Source organism: Xenopus laevis, chromosome 3L (genome assembly GCF_017654675.1).
Source record: "Xenopus laevis strain J_2021 chromosome 3L, Xenopus_laevis_v10.1, whole genome shotgun sequence".
Classification (NCBI taxonomy): Eukaryota; Metazoa; Chordata; class Amphibia; order Anura; family Pipidae; genus Xenopus; species Xenopus laevis.
Genome location: NC_054375.1, coordinates 43,575,512 through 43,594,338, shown reverse-complemented (window position 1 = coordinate 43,594,338; position 18,827 = coordinate 43,575,512). Strand labels below are relative to the sequence as shown.

Genomic DNA, 18,827 nt, shown 5'->3' with positions numbered 1-18,827 from the left:
CTTTCTCATTACCTCCTTCTTTCAGGCTGATGACACATGAGAAAAGGCAAGGGGAGTCCCGAGCTGCCTCTTGGCAATAGATACTGACAGGACTGCCATGTACTTATTAGGGTGAACACAACTCGGATGTTGGCCTGAGATGCACACTTGATCACTAATAGGAGGATCCCATTCCTGACAGCGCTAACTATCACAGGGCAGATTGGGGCACATTGATATTTAAATGGAGACTGTCCATTATTTCATCCTTATAGGCTCTCATTAATTAATTTAATTTTTTCAATTTTCAGGTCTCCCTCTACCTCTTCTTAAAATTTATTTTTCAAATTCCCTTTTGATCTCATTTTCCCTTCCTTTCTTCCCGTAACATAAATCTCCCAAATTCTTAGTGCTCCCTCTTTGATCCCCTGGAGTGACCTGTTCAACCCCCAATAGTGAACTGCCTGCTCTCACCCCACAATACAGAAAACATTGCCGTACCCCATTCACACTTTCTGTGTTACTTTACTGCAGGTCAGTGAAACAGTGTGTACGGAAATGTGTTGCATTCAGACTGTGCTGCCCACAACATGCTACATTGGGATTTTGAATGAAAAGTTATGTAAGCTCATAAGGTCTTAGGTTATCAGAGCGAATGGCATACATTCCAGCCAATCATAACAAAGAAAAGCATTCTGCTCATTTCATAAGCCATCACACTCCAGATGGTGCGCAGTGTAATAACATCCCAATGTAACCCCAGCCCAAGACCTTTGTTAATTCTCTGCCTTCCTGAAAGGATTGTTTTGTTTCACAGTGCCAGTCTTTGTCAGCTGAGAAGCTTCCTATTCCCGGCTGAGACTTTCTGCAAACCCACTGAATAGCAGTTCGGTGCTCTCACGGGAGAGGCTGCTTCGGGTGGCGTGACACAGCCACTTGCCAATAACATCAGACTGGTGTTTCTTTTTGGCAGGGGGAACATTTGCATAGTCCTCATTCACATTATCCTGATCAAAGTTATTTAAGAAGGCAAAGTTCTCTCCCATTGAGGCTGAAGAATGGAGTGCTTGGGTGATTAGATCAGCAGTTTAACACAGTCAGGTTCCATCCGGATTTTAGCACTGAAAAAGGCAACTGTAAAGTGATAATTAAAATGTAGTGCTTGTTAAAATGAGTAAAAAGGCATGTGCACTAGAGAGGTGCAGTAGTGCTTTCTATCTGTCATCTATCTATCTATCTATCTATCTATCTATCTATCTATCTATCTATCTATCTATCTATTATCTTATCTATCATAATCATATCATCAAGCTTGATATCATAATCTGTCATCTCTCTCTCTTTCTCTCTCTCTCTCTCTCTCTCTCTCTCTCTCTCTCTCTCTCTCTCTCTCTCTCTCTCTCTCTCTCTATCTATCTTGAGAAAGGGTCCATGTGATCCGAAACATGTTGTAGAATAAAAAGTAGCTCTGCGGTTGTTGTGGCCTCCTTCGTTTGGCATGAAAAGTCGAATTTCTGGCCTTTACGGTGTGACCTCATAGGATAGAAGGTGAGCCCACAGGATAAAAAATCTAAGGGACGTGCTTAGAAAAACTACACAAGCCTGATATTTATCTATCTATCTATCTATCATCTATCTGTCGTCCATCTTGAGAAAGGGTCCATGTGATCCGAAACATGTCATGGAATAAAAAGTAGCTGTGCGGTTGTGGCCTCCTTAGTTTTGTATGAATAGTCGAATTTCTGTTCTTTATGGTGTGACCTAAGTGGGTGAGCCCACTGGATAAAAAAATTGAAGGGACGTGATATCTATCCTCTATCTATCGATCATCTATCATTATCTCTCTCTCTCTTGATCTATTATCTATCTATTATCTATATCTGGCCTTTATGGTGTGACCCAAGAGGGTGAACCAACAGGATAAAAAAATCTAAGGGACGTGCTAAGGAAAACTACACAAGCCTGATATCTATCTATCTATCTATCTATCTATCTATCTATCTATCTATCTATCTATCTATCTATCTATCTATCTATTTATCATCTATCTATCGATCTATCATCATCTTTCTCTCTCATCTCTCTCTCTCTCAATCTATCTATCTATCTATCTATCTATCTATCTATCTATCTATCTATCTATCTATCTATCTATCACTCATCTATCTCTATCTATCTACCCCCCCTCTCTCTCTCTCATCTATCTATCTATCTATCTATCTATCTATCTATCTATCTATCTATCTATCTATCTATCTATCTATCTATCTATCTATCTATCTGTCATATCTATCTATCTATCTATCTATCTATCTATCTATCTATCTATCTATCTATCTATCTATCTATCTATCTATCTATCTATCTATCTATCTATCTATCTATCTATCTACAGTATCTATCTATCTACAGTATCTATCTATCTATCTATCTATCTATCTATCTATCTATCTATCATCTATCTATCTATCTACTGTATCTATCACTCATCTATCTCTATCTATCTACCCCCCCCCTCTCTCTCTCTCTCTCTCTCTCATCTATCTTTCTATCTATCTATCTATCTATCTATCTATCTATCTATCTATCTATCTATCTATCTATCTATCTATCTATCTTGAGAAAGGGTCCATGTGATCCGAAACATGTTGTGGAATAAAAAGTAGCTCTGCGGTTGTTGTGGCCTCCTTCGTTTGGCATGAATAGTCGAATTTCTGGCCTTTACGGTATGACCTCATAGGATAGAAGGTGAGCCCACAGGATAAAAAATCTAAGGGACGTGCTTAGGAAAACTACAAAGTCCTGATATCTATTTATCTATTTATCATCTATCTATTTATCATCTATCTATCTAGCTATCATCTATCTGTCATCTATCTATCGTCCCTCTCTCTCTCTCTCTCTCTCCCTCTCTCTCTCTCTATCATCATCTATCTTTCATCTATCTATCTTATCTTATCTCTCTCTCTCTTGATCTATTATCTATATCTGGCCTTTATGGTGTGACCTAAGAGGGTGAGCCCACAGGATAAAAAAATCTAAGGGATGTGCTAAGGAAAACACAAGCCTGATATTTATCTATCTATCTATCGATCTATCATCATCTATCTCTCTCTCTCATATCTCTCTCACTCACTCTCTTTATTATCTATCTATCTATCTATCGATCTATCATCATCTATCTCTCTCTCTCATATCTCTCTCACTCTCTTTATTATCTATCTATCTATCTATCTATCTATCTATCTATCTATCTATCTATCTATCTATCTATCTATCATCTGTCGTCTCTCTCTCTCTCTCTCTCTCTTTATCTATCTCTGTATCATCTATCTGTTATCTATCTATCTATCTATCTATCTATCTATCTATCTATCTATCTATCTATCTACTGATCTACCGCTCTCCTCTATTTAACAGTGTATGTTGGTATGTATTGGGTTGGGTATATTGATTAAACTGTCCTTTCTTATAACTCACAGTGATCTGGGGTAGGTGTGTAATATGTCAAGAATTCTTGCTCTTATTGATACAGAGATTGGATGCCAAGTGCCCCTTGACCTCTGTTTGTAGCTATACACACACACTTTGTTCATATTCACAAAGATATTGAAATATAGATTACATTGTACACACATTTTTTTTCTTGCATGGCCTGCAAGAAATTAAAGCACGCGTTCGGTGGAGAGGTACTTATTTAAATCCAGAGTAGGGGAGGTAGGCACATTTAATACTAAGCCAGGGGCCTGTGCCATCTGTTTGGAGTTGGGTGAAATTACCTATTCATACCTATTCTAACTGCTTTCTACATATATTCATTTATTATATATATGTACGTATTAGGGATGAACCGAATCCCGGATTCGGTTTGGGATTCAGCCATATCTGAGCTATTAGGATATAGATTTGGCAGAATCCAAGAGCCTGGCTGAACCGTATTTGAACCCTATATATCTGGAGTAAGTGTAAGCATTCATCTGGCATTTCCACCCATGTGCCAGCTTTTCCGGTAGCGTTCAGATTCAGTTCGGCATTCAGCTGAATCCATACCCCTGGATTTGGGGATTAGGTTGAACCCTGAAAAGCAGCAATCGGTGCATCCCTAGTAGGTATATAGACCAATATAGTACACTTATGACTGCAACAGGGGTGCTCAAGATTTCAGAACTATTAATGCTAGGGCTGGACACACCTCATGATTTCCATCAATTTAAGAGCTTTTATTTAAAGGGCCAGCAATGCTTCACAAATGTTTCCATAGGCACTGGGATAGTTTGCATGGATGTTATATGCGTGGTGGCAAGGGTAACCGTGGTCCACACTGCACGGTGCTCCCTGGAGGGACTGCTATACAGTGGCACATTGCTTCCACCAAACATTGACCATAAATACACCACATATGACCCCGTTAGAGCAACAGCACACATGACAGGTCTAGCATTGGCAAAGATAGCTATATATTAGCAATATTATGTTGCTATATAATACACAGCCCATAATAATGCATAGGTTAATTTATTTCTTATGGAGTAGCTTCTTGGTAACTCATCAGTCCAAGGTATCTGAATGTATATATATATATATATATATATATATATATATATATATATATATATATATATGGTACTGGCATGTCAAGTACACAGAGGCCCAAATAGCATCTTACAGCAGCCCCTCTGCCATTTGCCAGAACACACAAATTGCCAGTCAGAGCCTGATGGCACCCACCCAGGAGACTTGTATAAATAAGTTTTGTAATGCACAGACAATCCATAAAGCATGTTATTTTTATCAAGAAGCGTTTCCTCTGTGTACTTTTCTTAAGGTGAACTGATGATTTTTCAGCCCAAACACACGCAGCTTTTACTGACTCATTTCACTCATTCCAAGGCAGCAGTATCTAGAGTATCCCAAGCAGAGGCCTGTATGTATGTACTTACCTACTCATATAGTGCTACGCGTGTACACAGTGCTGCACGATTTTCATTTTGTTAATAGTACATAAATGGGAAATACATTACTTGTAAATATACAATTACAACCCTTAAAGAAGAAGTAAGCCCATCATATAAAACTCCCACCAGTGTATTGGCTCATACGGATTGTAAGATGCAAAAAGTGGAATGCAGTTTGCAATCTGTATTTATGAATGAAATAAATCAGCTGATCATGGCTTTGCTTTCCATCACTGCTCACCCTCCCATCCCATCACAATGGGTGCCATTCAGATCATGCCCAGTAAGAGCTTCATTGGCAACACACATGCACAGAAGGCTTTGGGACCATACTAATAAGAATTATACACACATTGTCAGTGTAATAGAAAAGCAAAGGTGGTCAATTCAAGTCAGGGTCTCAGAAACTTTAAAGTAATGTAGGGGATTGGGGTGCAGGTTAGTGTGAGGGTGTGGGTTCTTCTTTAAGTGTCGCTTAAAAAGACACATGGTGCATGATTGCTTACAATTCAACTTGACCTTCAACCTTTATGTACCATTCTTATCTAATGATGGTACATAAGAACGCTTACTTACAGAGAGTGGAGCCTCAGAGCAACCATTTAAGTAAGTTACAGGAACAAGAACAAGATCCTGCTAAGACTGGAACATACAGTAGCCCTCTGGGAGACAGGCAGCTTTCTCAGGAATTAAATTAGAGTCTTCCCTAGGACTGAGTCAGCATAGTTACCAATCAGGCCACTTCCTATCCATTATGCACAGGGTCATGGGTGATTTTGCCTTCTATGTGTATTTTTAAAGGCACTTAAGTACATTAAAAAAATGGAACCATTTGTAACATATATATATATATATAAAATCATTACATTACATATGTACATTACATACATAGAACATACATAGTTAAAATCATAATGGCCAGTAAGGGTACAATGCTAAGGAAGGCCCTGTGCAAAAGAGCTTACAATCTAAAGGGGAAGGGAATGAGACTGAAGGTGTGTGAGTGGGCAAGATCAGAAATGAGCAGGTAACTGAGGTAAGAGATGTAGCATATGGTATTGCATTTGGTAGCTAAACAGAGGGAGGGTAGGCTAAATAAGTGTTGGAGCTTTTTGGATAATGGGCTTCCGGGTAAAAGATCTCATACCTGTATTGTGTTTAGTTAAAGGGAAGGGGACAAAACACTAATATACCACAGAGGCCACTGGATTAAAAATACAAGAAAGAGTAAATACATGTAGGGAATGTATTATCTCAAAACCTGTTATTCAAAAAAGTGGGGCAAGGTCAATTCTCAGTGTCCATACTTTTAATGATTTCCTATTTCTCTGTAACAATAAGGGCCCTTACTCACGGGCGTTTGAAGCTGCGCTCCCCTGCATTCCGGTTTTATGCGTTCATCCACAGGGGAGCGCAGGAGTAAACATAATGAATTCTTTTCAATGCGGCTCTACCCACACAGACACATGTAAGCGGCGAACGCAGGTTGGGACGCAGCATGTTGCATTTTTTCCTGCATTCTGCGCTTACATGCGTCTGTGTGAGTACAGCCGCATTGAAAAGAATTCATTACGTCTACTCCTGCGCTCCCCTGCGGATCAACGCATAAAATCAGAACGCAGGGGAGCGCAGCTTAAGTGAGTAAGGGCCCTCAAACAGTGCCTTGTTCTTGATGATAACTAAGCTTCATAAATCCATGTTGGCAGGAAAAACATTCCTCTTTGGTTTTTGGTGTTTAAGTGTTATTAGGGAATGGTGCTTCAAATTATGAAATGACCCATTGAACACAAAGCCGAAGTCATACTCGTCTTGCTTTTATAGATTTGCTGTAGACTAATGCTATGGAGAGAGGAGTCAGCTACTTAGAAGTAATTTGCTAATTGAAGAATCTCTTTCCCATCCCCGAGGCTGAGCTCCTTCAGGCAGCCCCAGATACTGGGAGCCAGGGGGTGGAGGAGAGGTGGAGCTGCTGCTCTCTGACAAGATTCTTTCCTTGTGCAACTTCACAAGCTCCAGGCTGGAGTCCATTCACTGATCTTAATTGTGCATCAGCCTGCGCCACAAGATGAGCCATTTAGATGCATGGCCGAAGGAGTTTCAATATCCCCAAATTCCCTGCTAGCTCTAAGTGCTGGATCTTTTGTGCCCTCTGTATTTTTGGAAGCTCGGGGACACTTTACATCATGACTCACTCGTGTCCCCTGTAAATACGAAGGATATATACACCAGCAGATTACAGGCTGTCACATCAGAACAACTCCAGTTGGACTGTTCCCAGCCAAGGTAAAATCATGATTATTATTTACTTCAATTTCCAGTGGATTTAATTGCATGGAGGGTCAGTTGTGTAAAAATCAGCCACACGTGCAGTAATGTGTGCGGCGATGTGACCTTCCATGTATAGTGACATTGGCATTGTTTTGGTAACCATGGCAACCAGACGTTTGTTTCCATTAATGCAGAATCCAAACTCATTCCTCATTAACTGTTCTGGGCTGATGCAATTCTGCACACATGCATCTGTGTTTATGGACGTTGGCTATAACGAATGTATTTTAGGACCCTGTGGCCCTCCAGCTAATGTGTACATATAAACCCCCTTCCCTACCGGCCCTGTCGGAGCAAGGGCCCAATGGCAGACATGTGTAACATGGATAGTGCAGTAGCAGCAAGCAAGAAACTTCTCTCTTCCCCTTCCACAATATACTGTGCTAACAGGTTGGCAGCTGAAGCTGATTGGTTGTCCAAATTTGTTCCCTGCCTAGAGCACCATTAGCTTTTAGTCTAGGGCCAGACTATGTTATACATTGCAGATTCTTCACTGCTGAACCCTAGCCCTGCAGGCAGATATCAATGCGGAATGCAAAATGCGTGTTTCTGCACCGAAATCTGCCTGCACCAGAGCTGAAACAATGCTTCCAGGGACAGGCAGATCAGGGGGTGAAGCGGAGCAGGGCCAGCGGATTCTCCACCTGCGGGAAAAATGCAGGTGGAGATCCGCCATCATCTGGCCCTGGCCTTAAGGTGGCCATAGACATTACAATTATAATCTTTCCTGGAAAAAATCTTTCCAAGAAAGATTGTTTGTTTTAACACACAAGAGTAGAACTGAGTCGTCAGATACAGAATTACAGAATTCTACATGTATCTGACAATTCAGCTCTAATGATGGGCGATGTTTGGGTCCCTTCAAAGGCGTCCAATTGGAATTTTCCGGCTAGTCCAATCGACAAGCCGACCGATATCCAAGTCTTCTATCTCTCACCATACATGCACCGAATATCATACGAAATTTTTTTTGTACGGTATTATCAGTGCGTCCATGGCCACCTTTAGTCTACCCAGTTACCCAGTTTAATGGTGGACAACCAAACTCTCCCAAGATGTTAATGAATAACGGAAATGTAGGTGCTGTCAGGTGCTGGAGGCTGTAGTTGAACAACATCTTGGAGAGCGCTGGTTGCCCTTCATTACTGGAACCTTTTCCCATGCATGTGTCCCCAATTCTTTATATGCCGACTCGGAGAAATATATGAACTACAGTTCTCAACCAGCATGTGCTGCGATCCACTTGGTGCGCCCATGATATATATATTTTTAAACATTGTACAAATGCCAAATGCTATACCCTTCCAACAACATAGAACTTGTCCATAAGGTGCCCTTGCATGTACCTCGGAAGGACTGGAGAGATGCCCATCTGATGTGGATAGTTTAGTAGTGTGGGTTAAATCATGGAATAAACATGGCTTTGATATCTCTCCATAGATAAAGCTCTCAGGGTGTGCATTGCGTGTCTAGTGCTGTCTCGCATGTGGTGCCATCAATGTGCTACCAGTGATACGGTGCCTTTCTAGTGCCAGTTATTTATTCTTTCACATTTCCCCATCAACTCACACATGTACAATGCCATCTGCCACATACAAGCTGTTTATTATCAAATAAACAACAAATCACACTTCAAAATAGCAGCGTAACAACTTTCCTATTCTTGGAGTACAGGCTCCGCACAAAGATTTTAAATGTTGTTTTTCACAGGATTATAGTTTGCTTTAAGGTGGCAGAACAACTGCCAAGGTAATGGTGAAAAGGAGCTGAAAACCCCTTTACAATGCAAGACATGCAGAACCCCACCTAAGGCATAATGGGCAGAAACATGGAAAGTACTCTTTTATGTCCCTGTGGGAAATTGTTCTGCATAAATATTATAATAACTTTGTTTCCACTTCCATCACCTCTGCATAATCTAATGCAGGAATAGGGCTTGGCCACACTAGGGTTAAAGGGGATCTGGATCCAAAAAAATTTATTTTGCATAATAAAAATAATGTAATTCCAAAAAATTTACAAAAAAAAGACGACTGATCAATGGACATTACTTGGCCCCACATTCAGCATTCAAGAACAGGGGTTTTCATGTCCCATTTATGACCACAAAACTGCCAAGACACCATATCACATTGGGTTAATTCTAAGCAACTCTCCAATATACACGAATTAAACATTTTCACTGGTTTTAAAGTCATTTGTAAGTGTCACTGCAATTGATATCAGTATCTGGCTGGAGGTTTCTCGTATCTGCCCTCCGGGTTCTAATAATGTAGCAGAAGAAGGGGGATTGCAAGAGTTGGAAGCAGAGAACAGAAAGGGCTAGACAAAACTACTTTCAGCTAAAATGACTTATTAAAAGAACTTTACAAGCATTGGACATGTTTGATGATTATATATTAGAAAGATGCTTACAGATCCATTTTCTTTTACTATGGTGGTGTTGGTTATCATACAGTTAATGGATGACATCACTGGGTTTTGGTTGAATGGAATCCCACTTTTGGGACACCAGAGGCCGGACTACAAACTCCCCTGCCATTGTTTAAATTGCTTAGAAAAAAAACATGTTTCCAGTAATTTCTGAATGGCAAGAGTTTTTCTTAGACAATTTCACGCTGGAGATGTCAACCTACTTCAGTCCATCAATCAGATAATGAGCCGGTGCTATTTTTGCAGAGAAATCTGCTGCTCTTGGGCAAAATAGCAGAAGGTACAAGTTCCAGGAATGAACCATTATCTCTCTGATGACTCAGAGTTAAGCAAAACCATATTCTTTGCACTGTCAAGGACCGGCCTCCATGAAAGTTCTCAGACTGACCTGAATTTATGTGAATGGAATCATCAACAGAAAATCATTTTATCCCAACACATTGCAATGCTAAATAATACATAACTGATGGGAGATCATTTTTTTTTATACAGACTTTCATCAGCTGTCCCAGATCTTTCACAAGTATTGAAGGGATAAAAATGTTGACATGAGCTGCACCACTATCTGATCTTCTGAAATGAATGAATATATATATATGTTTTTTTTAAACAGACATACTTAATTCCACAGTTTGAAAGCAAACCATGCTAGTTTATTTCAGACTTGTATCAACCATTTCCCAACCCCCACAGTGTCATTCAACCCCTGCTTCACATCATTTTGTTGTAAAGTGATGGATTTTGGGATTTTAAGTCCCTCTTGCTTTGCCCAGAATGTAACACCCACTATGGAAAGCAGAGGGCAGAGGCCAGAATGCATCTAACCCATTTACAATGCAGCAAAGTGCGGAAGAGGTTGAATTACATTGTGAGCTTAAGGGGTGTCGTTTAACGGCATTTGAACCTTGCTTGGCTTTTTGCAATTTTGTAAGGATACAAAGCAATTCTTAATTAGACTCTAGATCAAGGGTTCCCCAACCTTTTTTTACCCTTGAGCCACATTCAAATGTGTAAATCTGTAAAAAGAGTCGGGGAGCAACACAAGCATGAAAACGTCCCTTGGGATTCAAAAAAAAGGGCTGTAATTGGTTATTTGGTAACCTCTATGAGGACTGGCAGCCTATAGGAGGCTCTACTTTGCCAATAAAACTTGCTTCCAAGCCTGGAATTCAAAAATAAGCAACTGCTTTGAGAACACTGAGAGCAACATTCAAGGGGTTGGAGAGCAACATGTTGCTCACGAGCTATTGGTTGGGGATCACTGCAAGTTCTAGATGTTACAAGTTTGGTAAATCAAGGCCCTCTGGCAATGTCATTTTCATACAATTTATTCACGTTGCCCATATAAACACAAGTGACCTGAAAAATTTATGTACCCTGACTTTCATGCACCTTTTGTGGGGCAACATAGAGAAGAAGGAGAAGGTCTGACAGATCCTAATCAAAAGCATGTTGTATCTTCATCTGACAGTGCTGGCAGCTATTAACTATTGTTTGGACTACCAAGGAGCCTTTAATCCTGAATTATTTCTACGAAGATGAATTTTCATCAATTAATGTGAATATTATTGACAGCTTACCCTTCATCGGCGGGCAGACCACTGACTGAGCACATACAAATGCCGTGTTCTGTCATTATCAAGGATATTGCCAGGAAATCAGCAATAGATTGTTGCTAGCTCAGGGCAACAATTGAAAATTGATTAAAGGTTTAGATAAATCATATAAGCAGTTATGCCTTGTGCACTAATAAGTGCTACGACTCAGTAGGGATTCCACTGTATTATTTGTTTGAGTGTGTGCAGTCTCACATCCAAACATGAATTGATAGAAAGTGTCCTAATAGAATAATTTACTATTATTTACCGTAATCATATCTATGGCTGCACAGATTTCAGCATTAAACCTGCGGTCTAAATGCCGTCTGTATATTGTTCTGGCTGACACTAGGCTTTTACCTGCTATGAAAGGGAATATCTACCTTATCAGAAAGCAGGTTTTCCATTCACATTCTCTATAAATGATTCGTAATTCATTCTTACAAAGTTTACGCTACACTAGGAGCCCCAGGGTTATCTCTGTATATTTTTATTTATATTAGTAAGAGCAGTCATACTGAACAACTACATTAATCCCATCCATAGACTTTAGTCTAGCAGGTACAGGCAGCCAAATTGGAGAGAGACAGGTTTCCTGAACATTGGAGTGTATGCTTTCAAGCTGGAATACCTGCTGCAGTCGCCGCACATTCTTTCAAAAGTAGGACTGCCATGATGTGTTGGCAAAAAACACTTTTATTTAGTAATACATGGCTCTTGGGTGCAAGCAGATTTATTGTTCTCTAATTGAGCCATATATTAACAGATTTGTACCTGGTTGGTTGCTTTGGGTAATCAAAAGGGTTGTTCACCTTTAAATTAAGTTTTAGTATGATGTAGTCAGTGATATTCAGAGACAGTGTCGGACTGGGCCAGCGGGACACCGGGAAAAAACCCGGTGGGCCCGGGCTCTTGAGGGCCTTGCCGGCCCAGATCCGCTTGTTAGTGTTGCGCGACCCCTCTTTGTCGGTGGCGCACGCACACGCAGAGACCTGGCACCGCGTGCGTATGCAGAAACGCGGTGCACTCAAGTGGCAGCGGGGGCTGGAGGGGGGCCCTTCGGCAGTAGCCCCGGTCGGCCCCAAGCCCCCCAGTCCAACCCTGTTCAGAGACAATCTGCATTTGGTTTTCCTTTTTTATTATTTTTGGTTTTTGATTTATTCAGCTTTTTATTCTACAGCTCTCCAGTTTGCAATTTCGGTAGTCTGTTTGCTAGGGTCCAAATTACCCTAGCAACCATGCATTGATATGAATAAGAGACTGGAATATGAATAGCAGAGGCCTGAATAGAAAGAGGAGTAATAAAAAGTTGCAATAACAATAATATTTTAGCTTTACAGAGCATTTGGTTTTAGATGGGGTCAGTGACCCAGCATTTGAAAGCTGGAAAGAGTCAGAAGAAGGCAAATAATTTAAAAAGCTATAAAAAAAAAAAAAAGAAGAAATGAAGGACAATTGAAAAGTTGCTTAGAATTAATGATTCTATAACATACTAAAAGTTAACTTAAACATGAACCACTCCTATATTCTACTGCAATATAAGGGTTCCTTTATGTTGCCTTTGAAAGGGTAAGAGTCGGTGACAGGGGCAAAAGGGCAATTCTACCTGAGGTGGTGGTAATTAGTTTGGGACTGCCCCTGGATTGCTACATCATTAAGAAATAGAACTAGGTCAAATAAATGAATATATTATATAAGGAGAAAAAGTGCCGTTTTCTGGACCTAAGCTATTCTTGAGCAGCAATGATGAGGCTTTATTTGCACATACAGAACATTCAAAAGTAGTAAGAGATTATCCTGTAGTAAAGCAGTAGCCAAAAATGCTTTATGAAAGTAAAAAAATCTTTATTAGGACAAGTGTAAGCCTGACGCATTTCGTGCCTGAGGTGGGTACTTATTTATTGGCTAGTGGTCTCCCCTGTTTTACAAACCTTATAAAGAGGTATTGACTAATTCAAATGCATTACATCATACTGGTCCTTAACCAATCGAAAGAGGGCTCATTACTCTCATAAAGCCAAATAATTGCTGGTGTGTAGCTCCACTTTTTTGGGTAATGTCCAGAATCGGAAAATAAGCAAATGAATAATGAAATATACAAAGTCAAAAAAGCAAAATGTTTTTAAAAGATGATCTCTTACCAGGGTTAACCCCAAGTCCAAGGGTTTGCCAATTTTTTGGGAAAATACAGAGCATTCAAATGTAGTAAAAGGTCATCCTGTAGTAAAACAGTAGCCAAAAATGTTTTATGAAAGTTAAAAAATATTTATTTGGACAAGTGTAAGCCTGGCGCGTTTCGTGCCTGAGGTGGGCACTCATAAGGTAGTGGTCTCCCCTGTTGTACAATCCTTATAAAGGGATATTGACCAATTAAAATGCATTACATGTATTTGCACATACTCTGGTACAAGGATAGGCAGGGGTCGTAAAGCTAATCCTAGAATTCATCAAGCAGCTCGCCTAGGTATTTCCCTATGAGAAGTGATAGTGAAGGTCAGCTTCCCCCACTCTGAGGGGTCATTTTGTAAGACTGCAACGTTTACCTCCACTCTAAGAAATAAACACACAACATAAATCTCAAATAATCTCAGTAATGATTTATATAGATTTTTCCCTTTTAATCCGCAAATGGTACTCGGCGCCAATAGCTATTTGTCTTTATCCCTGTGATCTAGTCATTTCAAAGACAAAGCCACGCCCATTTCCCCCAAATTGTGTGTCCCAGATACATCAATAAAGGATGCTGAATCCAGAAATATATATATATTCTTCAGTTATAAACGTTGACTTTTCGGATTCAGTCCATGTTATCATGTAGCCTTTGTAGTAATATTCAGTGAGTGTGGAAAAACCTTCTCCCATTAGACCCGAAGTATTATTTCATGTCGCTCAGTGGTTAAACATGTGCTGATGTTTTGATGCAGTGAATGGGGGGCTGCATTTATAGAACACAGCAATTAGAAGGGTTCATCTAATTACTGGATAATTCTTTCATAGGCCCACTGTGTGACTACAGCACCAGAGATGGTAAAACGAAACACACAGCTCTCCCCAACTGTCTTTGTATTATAGGGGATCAACAATATTCAAGAACAAGAAAACTTTATGTTTTTTTTATATATGAATAAGAGAATGGAATATAAAAGGGCCATAATAGAAAGAGGAGTAATAAAAAGTAGCAATAACAATAAATGTGTGGCCTTATAGAGTATTTGCTCTTTAGATGGGGTCAGTGACCCCCCTTTTGAAAGCTGAAAAGAGTCAGAAGTAGTGATGGGCGAATTTCTTTTTTTCGTTTTGCCTAGCCAAAAATTTGCGAATTTCCCGTGACATTGAAAAATTTGTGAAACTTGAAAATTCCCCGCGAATTCGTGCCAGGTGAATTTATTTGCCCATCACTAGTCAGAAGGAAAAGGCAAATCATTAGAAAACTATAAAAAATAAATAATGGAGACCAACTGAAAAGTTGCTTACCACTTCACCAGGCACAAATTCAATACCACTACGCTAATTCACTAATATGCGTCATTGTACCCTGGGCGCCAAATGCTGGAGACTTTTCGATATCGTTACTTCGGCAGTGCGAGCATTTCATGGTGAAGCGTTCATTTTAAAGTTGTATGGAGGTCTTTATTATAAACGTGGGTGCGAATGCTTTAAGTTACCACTTTTTATTACAAATGTCCAGGGAACCTTAAGAAAGACAAGAGAGTTAATATAATGCCCTACACATGAGCCCAGTCGCTAGCCTTAGCCACTTCGCTCTTTAGTGAATCTGCCCCTTAAAGGTGAACCACTGCTTTAAGACGTGTTACTTTTGTACTTATTTTATATCAGATCCAAATATGTAACCAGGCATTGGAAAGGACAATGTTTCTTAGTAGAAGAGTCGGTTGGCTGCTATGAGCCTGGCTGGAATGCTTTGGAAGTTTACACAGCTGTTTCAGTTGCCCCCCTTATTTTCTTTGCAAGGACAGTGCTTGAGAACTTGTATGGAAGTGGAAGCCTTTGCGATAAGAATGTGGGGTCCCTGCTGAGAGACAGTTTCACCTAAAAATCCCAGTGATGCAACTGCTTATTTAACAAACATACACGGCTCATTTTACTTACTCAGTAGGATAGAGTTGAAGGGAGGTACTGTGCCCCTATGTCCTGCTGGCATATCCAACTTGCACTCATTTGTGATCATCCCCATGCTCACACACACATACAATAATATGTTTTTGAATTATATTAATAATTGAATATGAATCTAACTTTGTTGCATTTGCATCATACAGTGTCAGCATTACACTGAGCACATTTAATTATTGCCAGTGAGTAAATAACTAGACTATCCATTCTAGCTGCAGTTCTGCAGTTTCCAGAATCATTAACGGCATCCAGACACCATGCTGCAGTGTGTGGGTATATTCTCAGCTTTTGCCAAGCTCTGAGCTGAAATGCCATTCCTAATATACACACAGAGGCATATGCACGGCTGTGCTCAGATTTCTGGGCATCATTCGTAGCTTGTACATTAGTAAGCACTGGACATGTTGCTTGCTATAATAAATCTGGTCAGTAATTATTCCTGTCTAGCTGGAAAAAGCAGCACATATGGATTCTTTAGTAAGGATTCACCCTACTCATTGAAGACCACAATTGCAGTGCACAATATGCAATTTTCCATGCCATTTGTTTTACCCATAACACAAGGTTTTCCCACAACTGCAGCTTTATTTAATTAAGAATTGTGTCCACCGCAGTTGCGCCCTATCTGGCAAAATGGAGGTTACTGCATATTGCTGCAAGTGGGGTGCATCTGGCATTTTCAGAGTAAAGGTTGCATCACTTCCTTCTCATTCACTGAGCGCATGTCTTATGCACCTATTGAGACAACCTGCCCTGGAGCTACTGCTTACCATTCATCAGAAGAGTCAGGATGGGCGTAATGGAAGCGCAGGAGCATGGTTGGATGCAAGCACTTTACTGCATTTATACAGACTCTCCACTGCAGTCACCTGCATCTGCAGATCCCTTGTCTCTATGAATAATGACAAAATTAGTTTGTTGAGGTGAATCTAAAATGTCTTATACTTTTTTTCTGTAATATGGTTTAATATGTTTGCCCCATTGAGGGATATCTCTGGTACCGGTAATAGGGCAGTCCTCTTAGGCTGAAAGAGGTGTTTTCTCTTCTGGCAGAAGTACATGCGGTTTTCATTACAGTCAGTTGCATGGACAGTTTTGGGCACTGAATTAAGGTGGCCATACACTATAAGATCTGCTCGTCCGGTGAGGTCACCCTACACCTGGGTACGGCCACCTTTCCACTGCTTCAGCCTTAAGGTAGTACTGTATTTATAACCTTAGCCCTCAACTTCTGTGAAGGCATTCTGAAAGCTTCTATTGTCTGGCATGAGCTAAAGGCCAGTTTGGAAACAGTACCTTAGACCTGCCACAAACAGGCCCGGATTTGTGGCAAGGCCACAGGACGGTGAAAGTTTAGGGGCAGCATGCCGTCCGGCTGCATTAGGAACACAGAGTACTCCATCGCTCCCCAGTACAATAGCGCATGTACTGTATGTACGTGCGCTCGCGGGAGGGGGGTGTGTGTGGACCGCAGCACTAGGACCGCAAGGCCTCGAGGCGCCGGGGACGCAAATACGGCCTTGGTCACAAAGTGAAAAGTTGAAGTCAAATAACGCTAAATTGAAAAGTTGCTTAGAATTAGCCATTTTTACAATATACTACAAGTTAGCGTAAAAGGTGAACCACCCCTTTAAACAGCATTATGTTTGTGAAGATTCTCATTCATCCGGGTCATGGTATATCTGTAGAAATAAGTCAAATCAAGTGGACTTGCTGAGTTCTTTTCCTTGAAGACGTTTCACCGGTCATCGGACTGGCTTTCTCAATTCAGAATAACTTGTAAATCTTCCTTCGAGAATATATATCCTCCAATCAGAATAGGCGAATACAATCAACGCCTCATTTAATGACATCATTGTGGATTATGATAAACAGATTATGCTGATTGGAGCAACATTCCAGAGGATATATATATTCTCGAAGGAAGATTTACAAGTTATTCTGAATTGAAAAATTGGCGAAACGTCTTCAAGAAAAAAACACCAGTTGATTTGACTTCTATAGATATTTAAACAGCATTGTGTAAACTGCAGCCCTGATCTGATTCTGGCCGTACACTGTACTATGAACAATATTGGTTGCCATATTTACCAGCTGTCCTGTATTTGGCATGGCGTGGGATGGGGCTAAAGCAGGGAGGATTCAAATGTAACTGGACATGGCCAGGGCAGTAATAATTTTCATCTTATATTTTTTACCAATATGCAATCACCAAACTTGGTCAGTTATTATACTTTTGACCAATACATTTCCCAGAAGCTGTAAACCCTTCATGTAGCTAATGTAGCCTTGCAATACACTCAGTTTAAGGGAAGTAAATATTATTTTGACAAAAAAACTATACAACCGCTAGGAAATCACAACCAACATTATTGGAGCCACTGGATATGATACAGATGAGAGCAGGCAGATCTGCTTTCCCATGAGAGTCACTGACTATTCCCTTCCTATGATCATAAATAGCAACCTTAAATATAGATGTGAAAAAGACCTCATGCTCTCCAAAAGAAAAAAAGACATTTTGAAATAATATTACAGTACAGAATTGAACTGACAGAAATCCAGTATCCAATAAAAAATACTATTTGTTTTTTTTTATCACGATTGTTATGAAAATGCATTACTGAGAAGCATTAGCCAGAGGAATTTACATTGCTTAGTTCAGCAAATGCAGCGGAGAAGTAAATAAAAATAACCCTGTTTATATTCTATATGTACTGTGTATTGTGAGTGGGTCCCTAAGCTCAGTAAGCAGCAGCACAGAGCATGTGCAGTGAATGAGCAGAAAAGAAGATGGGGAGCTACTGGGGCATCTTTGGAGACACAGATCTTTACTGCTAAAGGGCTGCGGTTGCCTTGGGCTGGTACAGAAGCCCAAAACATCATGTACAAAATTTCTAGCTACTTCTTTAATGCACTGTAATGCAGCCACTCAAGCGAGACTCGTGCTAATGTCAGAGACTACAGGAAGCAGCAGAATTATCGGACACATTACACAGCAGTTTCTGGCCACACTCAGAATTCCTGAAAATGATTAGCATTTTGCTTTGCTTTGATATTTTTTTTCTCTGTTCATATATCGAAATTTTGAATGGATGGCAAATGTATAAAATGCCGGTTAAATGGCGTTTCTTTCTGGTCTTGGTACTGTAAAAAGGGTAGCCTCTCTGTCCCAATGTTTCAAACATTAAGGTGCCACATTTCCGACAACCTTATACTGTAATTGGAACAGGCAGATCTAAGACAAAATTTATCTTGTCACTAAGTAACAGGAAGAGAAGGAACTCTAGGTTGTTGCTTGGCAGTGATAACCCAACATACATCATTATCATCAGCATGCTGGGTATAAGGTCTCGTAAAGAAGGAGTGGGGGTTATGAAGAAGCTGATAATACCAGAAT

General features: G+C 40.2%; 1 protein-coding gene across 3 annotated transcripts in view; it reads left to right on the top strand.

The window, feature by feature from the left end:
• acsl6.L (acyl-CoA synthetase long chain family member 6 L homeolog) overlaps positions 1 to 18,827 on the top strand; it is a 105,858-nt gene that overhangs the window by 27,237 nt on the left and 59,794 nt on the right. The window contains exon 1 of one of the 3 annotated variants that reach the window (XM_018252124.2): positions 6,934 to 7,217. The exons of the other annotated variants lie outside the window; for them this stretch is intronic. The gene's annotated coding sequence lies outside the window, so the exon portion shown is untranslated. Of the gene's footprint in view, positions 1 to 6,933; positions 7,218 to 18,827 lie in introns of those variants that run through there. 3 annotated transcript variants of the gene reach the window in all.